The sequence below is a fragment of the Gossypium arboreum genome, chromosome 12, assembly GCF_025698485.1.
Source record: "Gossypium arboreum isolate Shixiya-1 chromosome 12, ASM2569848v2, whole genome shotgun sequence".
NCBI lineage: Eukaryota > Viridiplantae > Streptophyta > Magnoliopsida > Malvales > Malvaceae > Gossypium > Gossypium arboreum.
The window spans coordinates 18,994,643-19,010,081 of NC_069081.1; the positions used below are offsets into that span (position 1 = coordinate 18,994,643).

The following is a 15,439-nucleotide window of genomic DNA, read 5'->3' on the forward strand; positions in this document are numbered from 1 at the left end:
TTAACACAATAACAACTTTGGCCAAATGCCATTTCCATGGCATAACAAGGATTTGAACCATGGCTAACATGCACATCAAGTTAGCAACCAAAACATGCATGAAACTCCTAACACAACCTCATACATACCTTAATCTTGATGCAAATTTAGCCAAATCTCCTTCTAGATCTCTTCTAAACCAAGCATGAAGCAAAAATCCTATCTCCTCCCTTAGTATTTTCGGCCAAAAGGAAAGAACAAGGGTGAACAATTTTTTCTTGTTTTTCTTTCACTTGCACGGCAATGGGGAAAGGATGAGCTATTTTTTGATTTTTTGTTTCTCATCCAACATCATTAATTATTTTATCATTTAATTCATCATGCATTAACAAAACATGTTTCAACATGTTTTCTTTGCCCATAAACCATGTCATGGCCGGCCACTAGCTTGTTTTGGGGAAATTTGACATGCAAGTCCATAGTTTTGCATGCATGCTTTAATTAGTCATCACACATTTCCCTATCGTACTTTCAAAGTTCACTACTAAGTCCCTTCTAGTGAAATTCACTTTTATAACACTAAATCAATCATCAAAAATGTCACACATGAGCACACACATATTATAGGCATCAAAATAAATTTTAAATTATTTTTATGCCTCGGTTTTGTGGTCCCGAAACCACATCCCGACTAGGGTCAATTTTGGGTTGTCACACGAGCGGCAAATGACATGTCTTTCCAAAGACTAACCGATAAGGAGTCATTCCTAACAACGTCTTAAACGATTTTCGATAGGCCCATAGAGCATCATCAAGCCTTCATGATCAATCTCTTTTGTTAGGTCAAAATACTTTCTCAAGAATTACTTTAATCTCACGGTTTACCAGTTCAACTTTCCCATTTGACTGTAGATGATCGGCAGTGGCAATTTTGTGTTTCACATCACTCTTGTCAAGCAACCACTTAAGCCATTTGTGTACAAAGTGAGATCCTTTATCACTAATTGTAACTCTCGGAGTCCCTAACTATGTAAACAAATGCTTATGTAAAAATCACCTGACTACCTTAGCATTATTTGTTTGGTATGCCTCAGCTTCCACCCACTTAGATACATAGTCGGTAAACACTAGGATGTACCTATTATCATAAGAAGAAGAAAATGTCAAATAATTCTACCTCTAGGATGTTTGTCAAGTTCATCTCATTCCTTCTTGATATGTTTCCGATTCTCTGGCATCTATCGCAATTTTTCACGTATGCCTATGCATCCTTAAACACTGTAGGCCAGAAAAATTCAGCTTGTAAGATCTTTGCTGCAGTACGGAACCACCTAAGTGTCCCTCACTCAAAGATAAATGGCAATGGTATAAGATCTCGTCAATCTCACTTCCAGTTGCACACTTTCTGATTATATTATCTGCATATTGTTTAAACAAAAATAGCTCCTCCCAAAAATAATACCGACTATCTTAAAGAAATTTCTTCCTTTGTTGGTATGTCATTCCAAGAGGCATTATTCCACATGCTAAATAATTTGGAAAATTGGCAAACTAAGGAGTTTCATGGATTTGATTTACCTCAAAGATATGCTCATCTGGAAAATTTTCATTAATTACAAGTGAATGACTAACCTTGTTTTGTTCCAACATCGATAGATGATCAGCTACTTGATTTTGAACTCCCTTTTTGTCTTGGATCTCAAGGTCAAATTCTTGGAGTAAGAGTATCCATCAAATTAACCTCGGCTTAGCATCTTTTTTTTAGGCTAAATATTTGATGGTCGCATGATTAGTAAACATTGTAACTTTTGTACCTATAAGATAAGAACGGAACTTTTCAAAAGAAAAAAACTATAGGAAAAAGTTCTTTTTCAATTACCGTATAATTAAGTTGGGCTCCAGTCAAAGTTCTGCTTGAATAGTAGATAGGATGAAACACTTTGTTTCTTCTTTGGCCTATCACAACTCCCACAACAAAATTGCTTGCTTCACACATCAACTCAAAAACTAAGTTCCATTTAGGTGTAATGATTATCGGGCTGAGATTAACCAATTTTTTTATTCCTCAAATCCATCCAAGCATGCTTTGTTAAACACAGAAGTGGTGTCTTTCTCTAATAACATACACAAAGGTTCGAAAATTTTAGAAAAATCTTTAATAGACCTTTAGTAAAAACCCGCATGGCCCAAAAAAATTATAACATCTTTCACTCTGACTGGTGAAAAACAGAAAAATCATCCATGAATACTTCAACAGAATTTTCAACCATATCAATAAATAGTGCCATCACGCATAGTTGAAATGTAGTAGATGCATTACATAAACCGAAAGGTATTCACCTAAAAGCAAATTTACCGTATGGGCAAGTAAAAGTCATTTTGCGTTGGTCTTCCGGGGCTACAACTATTTGGTTATATCTTGAATATCCATCAAAGAAACATTAATATCCATTACCTGCCAGTTGGTCCAACACCTGATCCGTAAAAGGAAATAGAAAATTATCCTTCTAAGTAGCTTTGTTCAATTTTCTACAGTCTATACAGATTCTCCAACCCGTGATCGTCCTCGTTAGGATTAACTCGTTTTGTTCATTCTTGACAATCATGATTCCACCTTTCTTTGATACACACTGTACCGGGCTTACCCACAAACTATCTTAGAGGGGGTAGATAATTCCCGCATCTAACCATTTGATAACTTCCTTTCAAACTACCTCCATCATTATTGGATTAAGTCTCATTTTCCCATCTATTCTAGCTTATTCGCCTTCCTCCAAGATAATTTTGTGCATGCAAAAGGACTGGTTTATTCCTAGGATATCAACTATGATCCAACTAATCCCTTTTTAAAATTTATTGAAGACTTTGGTCAGCTGCTCCTCTTAGTGTTTTGTTAAATCTACTGAAACAATCACAGGCAAAGTAGAACTGTTACCCAAATTAATGTATTCCAAATGAGAAGGAAGTACCTTAAGTTCAAGTTTGGGTGGTTCCTCGATTGACAACTTCGATTGTGTGTAATCTCGAGCTTCTAACTCCAACAGTTCAAACTGTGCTAGTTGAACATAGTCCTTCGAATTGGCTTCCATCAAAGCTATACTTTCCTTATCATCTTCCAATGGCTCAGACCCTAAAGTGTTTTCTAATTGGTATTCTAAAAAATTATTTTCTCATTCCATAGAATCTAAAATTTCTATTCTACAAAATTATTTTCCCATTCCATAGAATCTAAAATTTCTAACTCCTTCATTATTGAACATTCCTTTGTTGGATCAGGAAATTTCATCGCTTTAAAAACATTAAATGTTACCTGGTCGTCTTAAAATCTCATTGTAAGTTTGCCTTTTTACACGTCTATTAATGTTCTTTCATTGGTTAGGAAAGGTTTCCCCAAGATGATCAGCACTTCCTTATCCGCTTCAAAATCTAAAATAATAAAATCAGTACGAAAAATAAAGTTATCTACACATACCAGAACATCCTTAATCTTTCCTTTTAGGTATGCTAAAAATCGATCCGCCAATTGGAGTGTCACAATCATTGGTCTTACGTCACCTATTCCCAACATCTTAAAAATAGACTTGGGCATCAAGTTGATACTTGCCCCTAAATCACATAAAGCTTTACCACAGTAAGATTCTCTAATATTACAAGGTATAGTAAAGCTTTCAGGGTCCTTCATTTTTGAAGGTAGCTTGTTCTGTAAAACACACTACACTCCTTCGTTAGTGCTACAGTCTCAAATTCACTAAGTCTCTTCTTATTGGACAGAATGTCCTTTATGGACTTGACATAATTGGCCATTTGTTCGAAGGTTCTACCAATGGTATATTAATGTGAAGTTGCTTTAGACCATCAAAAAACTTCTTGAATTGCACCTCATGTTTTTGTTTTTTGATTCTTTGTAGATACAGAGGTGTTAGAATCTTAGCTTGAATCAGACAACTTTTCTGAGGAATTGTATCTGCATCTGAAAAAGGTGTTAGCTTATCAGAATTCACTAGATTAGATTTTACCTCTTCAGACTTTTCAGCATCAGGCTTTTTTGGTGCTAGAATATCAACTATTAGTTGATTTTCCTTTTCTTTAATAGCTTCTTCTTCAACCACAACCACGTTGAGTTAAAAAGTCTTACCACTTCGTAAAGCAACTACCTTGCAGTGTTTCTTACCCAAATTCTTTGGATTTTCCGTGTCACTGGACAAGGCTCCTTGTTGTCTATTATGAACCTCCGTAGCTAACTGACCAACTTGGTTCTCTAAATTTTCAGTGTTACTGCTTGGCTTTGGATTAAGGCGTCATTCTTTGCCATGTATGCCTTCAAAAAATTCTCCAAACTATTAGATGGTTCAGCTTGCAGTGGCTTTTGAACTCATTAATATAACGCTTGAAGTTGATTTGATCTATGATGCATGTTGTTGTTGTCCGATCCAGCTCCTTAGTTACTCTAAGAGAAGTTTAGATTGTTACGCCATGAAGGATTATAGAAGTTGGACTATGGTCCTCGTCCACTTGTATTTTGGTATTGATTTCCTATGTAATAAACAGACTCAAGATTTGATGGATAATTCTCGAAAGAATGATCGTCCCCATAGTATACGTAGGAAATAACATCAAAGTGACTTGGTGGCTAAGCTGCAACATGATTAAAACTGTTAGTAGTAAAATTTTTGGTTGAAGATACTTAAGCTAAGAGTGAACTGAGGGCGTTTACTTCACGCACTCCAGCTACTCATCTTCTTAAAGCTGCTCAATTTTTTGGCCACTGGTAAATGTTACTAGCTATTCTCTCGATGATCTCGTAAGCCTCATTGTAAGACTTCGACAAGAGAGCACCATTCATAGAAGTATCCACCCCCAACCTTGTGTGTGCATTGAGACCATTATAAAATGTCTCCAAACAGATGCTACGTGGAATCCCGTTGTGAAGGCATTGCGTAATAACTCTTTGAATCTTTCTCATGCCTTGTATAAGGATTCATCATCCATTTGTTTAAAAGAAGTGATCTCATTCCACAACTAGCATTTTTTCTAGGTGTGAAATACTTTACCAAAAAGCGTTCAAAAAATTCTTGCCATGTTGAAATTGAATATGGTGGCAACAAATTAAGCCATGCTCGTGCTCGATCTCGCAACGAGCACAAAAACACTTCAATCTCAATGTGCCTTCAGTTACACGAACTATCATAAAGGAATTGCTCACCTTCATGAATAGTTGAAGGTGAAGGTGGATCTTCTGTGGGCATTCCACTAAATTTCCCCAATTGTTTGATGCATCTAAAACATAACAGGCTTCTTTAGTATGTAGTGTCATTCACAATAGTGACATTCAGAGCCCAAAATATAGGTAAATGATATCCTCTCATTAGCATTACATGGTTGATGAAAAGTAAACGGGGCCATGGGTCGTTCATCTTTGTGATGGATGACTTTATCACTATTTGATAGTGATTTAATTTTTCATGAAGGAAGATGTAATGGCTATCATGAGATAAAATAGTATCATATTGGGAGAACAGATATTATCCCAAAGAGATCAAGGATATCCTATAAGGGTAACACACTTATGACGAGGTCATTGGATGAGCACTAAGTAGTTGCTTTCATAATGGTATGTTGTTGAGGAGAGCTCAGTCACGATTAAATGAGTTCATAATTAATAGGTGAAAAGTCAAAACTTAATTATAAATCATTTGAGCCTTAACTACATATGTCCAATCAGTCCCTACGCTAGCTCGTTGAAACTAGAAATGAATTGTGTGTTTGAATAGAAATGAACAGAATTAATAGAAAAAGAGAAATAAGAAACATTCAGGAATGATTATGGTTTTCTCTAAAATGGAGAAATAGAATCATTTGGAAATGAATGTAGGTTTCCAAAAATAGAAATGGAAATGAAATTGAAAATGGAAACCTCCAATCTTATATAAGATTACTTTAAAAATTATGGAATAATGAGTTTATGTTTTCAGATTATTTTAAAGCCAAAAATGAAAATAAATCATTTGGTCATTGTGAACATGTTAAGTTGTGACATACTGAATGAATTTTCTCGAAATTTTGTAGGGGGTAAAATCATCAAAATTTTATTCAGGATCAAATTGTCAAAATTTTACTAAGGTAAATTTGGGATGAGAAAATTATTTAATATGTAAATATTAAAGTTTATTTTGGGAAATAGAAAAACTGAATCACGTTGGATCACATTACAGAGTATTGGGTTAAAAAGGCCTAAGAAGTACTTGTAATTGGACCCGATGTGAGAGAGGGCCAAAACCCCTCATATAGCATGAAAGGGGTGGCAACCCTAGTAGAAATAAAATTGTGAGTTGTTCAGCCCTATCCTACTCTAAGCAGATGTTGTTTTTCAATTTAAAATAAACCTCTACAACTCTACAAGGGTTCTATCTTTTCTTCTTATAAATAGAGGCACCAATAAAGCTATTAACACAACTTATGAGGGATTGTTATTCTATCGAAAAATAGAGAGAATTTATTCTCAACTTATAAACATATTTTTCAGAATAACAATTTTACCGGTTTCTATTAATGAAGAGACCGTTTTCACCACAAAAGCAAAACTTTTTCTAATTCTGTGTTTTAATTCAATCGGTTCGAGCCCACACTCGAAGCAATTCATGGTACGAGAATAGTGGAGAAGATCGTTTGCTTGAAAGTCAAAAAACATCAAGGACCCACTTATCCAAAAAATAGGTATGAATTCTGTTAAGTTTTATTGCTATAAATATCACAAATTGGGTCGATTTCCAAATTTTTTATTTTTTGTTATACAAGAAAACCATTTTCAAATCAGGTTTTTTCCAACAGTCAAAGTATTTTGAAATGAGAGGATTGATGGATTCTAGGTATCTCAAATTTAAACCTAAATGTAATGGGAATAGGGATACTACTACCCAATATAGTACATGACTTGATGAAATGTAAATTGTGACATACCACACCCAACCCGTTTATCGAATTCGAATGTTTGATGTCACATTATGTTACTAGAGCAACTCAAACTATTTCGACACATTTCATAGAAATTATATATGCATGCAAGGATTAATTATAAAATTCACATTATGTGAATAGAAATATACTAAATCACAATCAAATAGGCCTACAAAGAGAGGTTCATGTCATACGAGGTCAATCATGGAGTCGAGACACGAACCCTAACTCAATCAATAAATTTTGAAGCTGATGTCTTGAGACGAGGTAAACATGTTTCAAGACACGCTTCCTTTGTTTTATATTTTAGCTTTGATGTAGAGATTTCTCGAGACAATAGGGTATATTTCTTGAGACTTTCCCCTTTATCTCTCAAGATATAACTCCCTTGTTTCAGACCCTTAGCTTCAATGTTTTACTAACTTGAGACATAAGCCACTATGTCTTAAGTTTCAACTATGATGTCTCAAGATGTAACACCCCGTACCCGAGTCCGTTACCGGAGTCGAACACGAGGTGCACACAGACTTAACTTAATTGTTTTCACAGTCCATAAAAAAAATTTTCCAGACTAGCTGGTTACTGCGTCACTGTCGCCTCAAAAATCATATCTTGAGTTTTAAAGCTCAAAAATCAGTTTCGTAAATTTTCCCTGAAACTAGACTCATAAGTCCATCAACACATTTTTTTCTAGAATTTTTGGTCGGGCCAATTAGTACAGTTTATTAGTTAAAGTCTCCCCTAATCTAGGGTTCGACTACACTGACCTTCACGCATTACGAATTGGATATCTCCCTGTACAGGGCTTCAATACTGATGTCGTTTGTTTCTATAGAAACTAGACTCAGAGAGGAATCTATAAATATATGGCATGACTCCTAATTCTCTCTGGTTAATTTACAATGAATTTTCCAAAGTCAGAACAGGGGATCCAGAAACCGTTCTGGCCCTGCTTCATGAGAACTTTAATATCTCTTAACATACAACTCATATGACCGTTTCATTTCTTCCATATGAAATTAGATTCATCAAGGTTCATTTACATAATTTATTCACTATTTAATACCATTCCTACTATTTTTAGTGATTTTTCACATCCACATCACTGCTGCTGTCAGCGTCTGCCTTTAAGGTAGGCCTTACCTATTTCATGATTTCCATGATTCAATTGGCCCTTTTTGCATACATAGCACAAAGTGTGATCATGATTAACCATTCCAATGGCTAATCGATTCAAAACAATTCCATACCTCATAATGATCAACATACAAACGATTATAGTACTATGCTAAAAACGTATATAAGCCATTTTCGCATGGCTATCCAAGTTTACACAAAACCGAAAGGTACATGACCTACAACAAAAGGGTAGTCCTACACATGCCATTTCAAAGTTCAACCAAAATTGTACCAAAATGGGGGCTTTGATAGTGTGGATGACTTCGACTTCGATGATCCTGAATCCGATAGCTAACGAGCAAAATCTATAAAACAGAGAGCCAAAGCAACGTGGTAAGCATTCTAATGCTTAGTAAGTCTCAAGTAATGAAATCAGCTTTGACTAAAGTATTACATTTACATAACTAAATGAATCACTTTATTAATACACATTCTCATAATCATACTTACTTCACATTACCGACCCTTATGTTCATACACAAAAGAACAACTTAGCCAAAGGCCGGTAGCTCGTTTATCAACTGAGCGAATACTTATTTGTAAGGACTCAACTAATTCAAGCACATACGAACATACCTCATTGCTGGAATTTTCACAAGTGTATAAACTGAAATTTTTACAGCAAGATTGCTCATTTCCGAGTCACGTACCTTCGGGATTTAACCGGATATAACCACAAGCACAATTGCCTTCGGGTCTTAACCCGGATTTGGTGACTTGCACAATTGCCTTCGGGTCTTTAGCCCGGATATAACAAATCGCACGAATGCCTTCGGGTCTTAGCCCGGATATAACCACTAGCATGAATGCCTTGGGACTTAGCCCGGTATCATTCAAATGCTCATGTACACATATATCAATAATCACGACACATCCATATTTCATTTTCGTTACTAAGGTTCAAACACAAAATATATATCAAACCTTTACAATTTCGGCTCAATAGCCACACACAAGGAGCATAATTTCAATATAATTCAAGTAGGGTCATTATCAAGACTTACCTTGGATGTTGTCGAGGCGATTTCGACGGCTATTCGATCACTTTTTCCTTTCCTTATCCAACTGTGGTCTTCTAAGCTCTTGAGCTAATTCACACAAATTTAACTTATTAAAATCTCATTATGATAGCTTATGGCCGAATATGACAAGGAGTTTAAATGGTCATATGGCCATCCTTTAGCTCAAATACACAATGGTCATGCACAATTTTTAAGCACAACAAGCAATTCAATACAATTCATTCAAACATCAAAGTGAAGCTCAAGGTACTTAGCCCTTATACACATTAGACATTAGAGTCACATGTGTACGAAATCACGAATCGAATTCAACACATTAGTTAGTACCCTCCTTAGCCGAAATTTCCAAGCCAAGAATAGGCATCAATATGCTTGCCTCTAACCGAATGCATGCACACCAACCCCCCCTTCATGTGGCCGAATATGCATGTCCATGTTGAGGCCAATTATGCACTTAATACCACACAAAAACAGCATACATTTTACTAACTAACGCATTACATATTGTAGCTCAATACACATCTCTCATGTACTTCATAACCGAAACATCATCACAAGCAAATATATACCTTGAAATAGTATATATGTCATGCCAATACATCATGTGCAAACATATATACATATAGGTGCAAGGGCGAATCATAAGGATGACTATGACTATCTCATATATTTTCATTATGGCCGAATGCTCCTTCTACCCCATTTACCTTCACAAAGCATGAACTTCATCATCCAACTTACAAGCTTACAATGTCATGAAGTTTAACCTCATGGTATCTATCAAACTCTCACTCAAAAGTGTTAAAAAAAATATTCAATAATCATCAATCCACCATCACATGCACCATTACAAAGCTTCACTTTTAGCATGCAAATGATATCAACACAACCTCACCTTAGCCGAATATCATCTCCATGACATAGTAAGGATTTGAACCATGGCTAGTTAGAACTCAAGCTAACTACAAAAATATACATGAATCTTATGGGAAAACATCAAACTTACCTTAGTCTAGGTACAAGTATGGCCAAACCTCCTCCTAAACCTCTTCCAAACCAACATGAAACAAGAATTCCTTCCTTCTTCCTTAGAATTTTCAGCCCAAAGGAAATGAAAATGATGAACAAAAATTCTTCTTTCTTTCTCCACAACTCACAAGCAATGGGCATGCATGAGACCATTTTTTTTTCTTTTTTTCCATTTCTTTATTACCCATGCTCATTAATTTATTTTTTTCACCCATGATGCACCAACAAAACATGTCTATGACATGTTTTGCCCATATTTCTTTGTCATGGCCGGCCATCACTTGTAAAAAGAGGGATATTTGACATGCAAGGCCATTGTTTTGCATGCATGCTTTAATTAGTCATCACACATTTCCCTATCCTACTTTCAAAGTTTACTACTAGGTCCTTTCTAGTGAAATTCACATTTATAACTCTAAATTAAAGCATCAAGAATGTCACACATGAGTTAACACATATTATAGGCATCAAAATAAATATCAAATTATTTTTATGCCTCGGTTTTGTGGTCCCGAAACCATATTCCGACTAGGTCGTTTTAAGGTCATCACAACTCTCCCCCACTTAAGAAATTTTCGTCCCCGAAAATCTTACCGGTAAATAGATTTGGATATCGCTCTTTCATAGAGTTCTCGGGTTCCCAAGTAGCTTCTTCTATCCCGTGTTTGAGCCATAACACTTTCACTAGCGGAACCCTTTTGTTTCGCAACTCTTTCACTTCACGAGCTAGGATACGAATCGGTTCTTCTTCATAACTCATATCGGCTTGAATTTCAACCTTTGATGGACTAATTAAGTGCGACGGATCAGATCTATAGCGTCGAAGCATTGAAACATGGAAGACGTTGTGAATCTTTTCGAGTTCAGGGGGCAAAATCAAACGATACGCAATTGGGCCAACTCGTTCAGAGATTTCGTACGGCCCAATGAATCTCGGGCTCAACTTGCCCTTACGGCCAAATCTGAGTATCTTTTTCCAAGGCGAAACTTTAAGAAACACTTTATCTCCCACCTGATACTCAATGTCCTTTCGTTTCAAATCCACGCACGATTTTCGACGATCCGTGGCCGCCTTCGGACTTTCACGGATTACCTTTACCTTCTGCTCAAAGATCTTTAATTAAATCCACTCAAAATTTTGTTTTCACCGAGCTCGGTCCAAAACAATGGTGTACGGCATTTACGCCGCGTCTGAGCCTCGTAAGGCGCCATCTTAATACTTGATTGAAAACTATTGTTGTGCGAATTCAATCAAAGGTAAATACCGTTCCCATGAACCATTGAATTCGAGGATGCAACATCTCAACATATCCTCAAGTATCCGAATTATCCGCTCGGATTGACCATCGTTTGGGGGTGAAAGGCGGTCTTTGAAATGCAACTTGGTACCCAAAGCTTCTTGCAATTTCTTCCAAAATCGCGAGGTGAACCTCGGATCTCTATCCGACACAACAGAAATCGGTACCCCGTGTAATCTCACAATCTGAGAAACGTACAATTCAGCTAGTTTATCCAATGAAAAATTCGTATGCACAGGGATAAAGTGAGCCGACTTAGTCAGTCTATCAACAACAACCCAAATCGCATCCTTCTTACTTGCTAACAATGGCAGTCCGGACACAAAGTCCATTGTGACTCGATCCCATTTCCATTCGGGTATCGTAATCGGCTGAAGTAATCCTGAAGGCACTTGATGTTCCGCTTTCACTTGTTGACATATTAAACATCTCGAAACAAAGTCGGAGATGTCTCGTTTCATACCATGCCACCAAAACCGACGTTTCAAATCGTTGTACATCTTCGTACTCCCCGGGTGAATTGACATTCGGCTACAATGGGCTTCGTTCAGAATCATCGAAATGAGTTCCGAATTCCTTGGAACACACAGACGACTTCTGAACCTCAAACAATCGTCATCATCAATTTGAAACTCCAATTCCTTGTTCGGAACACACTCAGCCCGTTTTGCAACCAACTCATCGTCGACTTTCTGAGCTTCACGAATTTGATGAGTCAATAATGGTTTGGCCTTTAATTCGGCTACTAACACATTGTCGGGTAGAATAGACAAGTGTACATTCATTGCTCATAAAGCAAACAGTGATTTCCGGCTCAAGGCGTCTGCAACCACATTAGCCTTTCCCGGGTGATAATCAATGACAAGCTCATAATCTTTTAACAACTCGAGCCAACGTCTTTGTCGCAGATTTAAGTCTCTTTGAGTCATCAAATATTTGAGACTTTTGTGATCCGAATACACATGGCACTTCTCACCAAATAAGTAATGTCGCCATATCTTTAAGGCGAATACGATGGCAGCCAATTCGAGATCATGGGTCGGATAATTTTTCTCATGTGGCTTTAATTGTCTCGACGATAGGCCACAACTCGACCTTCTTGCATCAATACGCAACCTAACCCAAGTAGGGAGGCGTCACTATAGATGACAAACTCTTTGCCGATTCGGCCAGATTTTAGTAATGGAGCTTCCGTCAAATGAGTTTTCAATTGGTCGAAACTTTTCGACACTTTTCCGTCCATTCAAACTTGACATCTTTCAAGCGGGCCGTCATGGGTGTGGCTATCATCGAGAATCCTTTTACAAACCGTCGGTAGTAACCGCAAGTCCCAAAAGCTCGAACCTCAAGAATATTTCTTGGAGGCTTCTAGTTAAGTATGGCTGAAATTTTGCTTGGGTCGACTCAAATACCGATGCAGATACCACATGACCCAAGAAGCTAATCTCTTAACCGAACTCACACTCTTGAACTTAGCGTATAACCGCTTATCCCGTAAAATTTGCAACACTAATCTCGGTGCTCGCATGTTCGGTCTCATCTCTTGAATAGACCGGGATGTCGTCAATGAACACAACTACGAACCGATCCAAATATGGTCTCAAGATCCGATTCATCAAATCCATAAATACCGTAGGGCATTAGTGAGCCCAAACGGCATCACTAAGAACTCGTAGTGACCATATCTCGCTCAAGGCGGTTTGGGTATGTCCGAATCTCGATTCAAGAATCGATAATAGCCCGATCTCAAATCTATTTTTGAGAACACCGAGGCTCCTTCAGCTTGATCGAACAAATCATCGATACACGGTAACGGATATTTGTTCTTTATTGTCACTTTATTGTCGACGATAGTCGATGCACAACCTCATGGTTCCGTCCTTCTTTTTCACAAACAACACTGGTGCACCCCAAGGTGAAAAACTCGGGCGAGCAAAACCTCTATCCACCAACTCTTGCAACTGAGCTTTCAACTCCTTCAATTCCGTTGGTGCCATACGATACGGAGCTATCGAAATCGGTGTGGTCCCAGGTATAAGCTCAATACCAAACTCTACCTCCCGAACAAGGGGCAAACCCGGTAATTCTTCGGGAAAAACATCCGGGTATTCACAAACCATCGGCACAGATTCGGGTTTTGTTTCTAACTTCTTATCATCGAGTACATATGCAAGGTATGCTTCGCACCCTTTTCTTACATATTTCTGGGCCAACATTGATGATATTGCAGCTGGCACCCCCTTCAAGTCCGTAGACTCAACTCGGATCATCTCGTTATTTGCGCACCTCAAATCAATAGTCTTGCTTTTGCAATTCACAACCGCGTCATGCACGGTCAACCAATCCAAACCCAGAATAACATCAAATTCATCGAACGGTAAAAGCATCAAGTCCACCGGAAAACAGGAACCTCGAATTACTAGGGGGCATTTCCTACACACTTTGTCGATAAGCACGTAACGACCCAAGGGATTTGACACCCGAATTACGAACTCAGTAGACTCAATAGGTAAAGTCTTACTGGATGCTAAGGTTTCGCATATATAAGAATGAGTAGAACCAGGGCCAATCAAAGCAATCACATTAGTATCAAAGAGAGTGAAAGTACCGGTAATAACATCTGGCGAGGAAGCATCCTCACGTGCGCGTATGGCATAAGCCCTAGCAGGAGCGCGAGCCTCGGATCTGGTCGTAGCCCTCTAGATCCTCTCTGACCACCACTAGCATTGCCCGTATTTCTAGATGGTCTACCTCGAGCAGTGGTAGCACCCGGTGTCCCACTCTGATCTACATTTTGTTCAGACAACCTTGGGCAATCTTTAATGAAGTGGTCAATCGCTCCGCACTTGTAACAGAGCGGTCACAGAATCTACAACTTCGGAATGCCATTTGCCACAACATCGGCACTCGCGCTCTCTCGACGATCATTTCCACCATCGGCGATCAAGTGACTCATGTGGTCACAGGAGGTCGGTCACGATCTCGTCTAGAAAAGCCCAAGTGTCTCTAGACCGCCTAAGCCATCTCTAAATTTCTTTGATGACTATGGGAAGGGCTTCCCAAGACCTCTTACTGAAACTCCCTTGCTCCCACTTCACTTTTCTTTTCTCCATATCGAGTTCCTCGGCTTTGCACTTCGCTCGACAAGAGCCACAAACTCTCGGATTTCCAAAATGCCAACATACGACTTTATATCATCATTCATCCATCTTCAAAGCGTTTACATCACACTTCGAAGAAATGCGTTCTCGCAGCGTCTGGCTAAGCCTCACAAATTTTCGCTCATAGTCAGAACCGACATGGAACCTTGTTTAAGTTCAAGAAATTCCTTCCGCTTTTGATCCATAAATCTCGATCGATATACTTTTTCCAAACTCGGTTTGAAAAACTCCCAAGTTACTTGCTCTCGGGGCTGTGAAGTCGAGTACACCACCAATAGTAGGCGTAATCACATAGCAAGGAGATAGTACACTTTAGGCATTCATCGGTGTACAAGATAGCTCATCGAGTCCGGATAGTGTTGTCCAACCAAAATTCAGCTTGCTCGGCATCGTCGCTATCCGTAGCTTTAAATTCAGTAGCCCCATGTTTTCGGATTCATCAACTAGGGCTTATTCGACCTTATTTGGTCGATTACGGAGGCATTGTAGGTGCGGGGTTGTATTAGTCGGGAATGGAGGTTGTGGAACAGTAGTGTTAGTTCGAATGTATTGGTTGAACCAATCATTCATCACGCTATAGAAAGCTTGCCTAGCCTCATCATTCGGATTGCTAGCAATAGGTTGAGAGTCCATGGCGCTGTCCCTTAAAGCGGAGCAGCGCCACACTCTCCACATCATCAGCTATCGCTTCGGTTGGGATCGGGATCCATTACTATAAATAAACACAAATTCAAATGTCAGAAATCACCACACTATCAAATAATCACATAAAATGGCATGTATAGCTAGACCCAAACGCATTACGGTAGTCCTAGAA

At 38.2% G+C, this 15,439-nt stretch overlaps 1 pseudogene; it reads left to right on the top strand.

Moving 5' to 3' along the window:
• The first annotated feature begins 4,900 nt into the window (after nucleotides 1-4,900).
• On the top strand, nucleotides 4,901-4,999 carry LOC128286210 (small nucleolar RNA R71; annotated as a pseudogene).
• The last annotated feature ends 10,440 nt before the right edge of the window (nucleotides 5,000-15,439 follow it).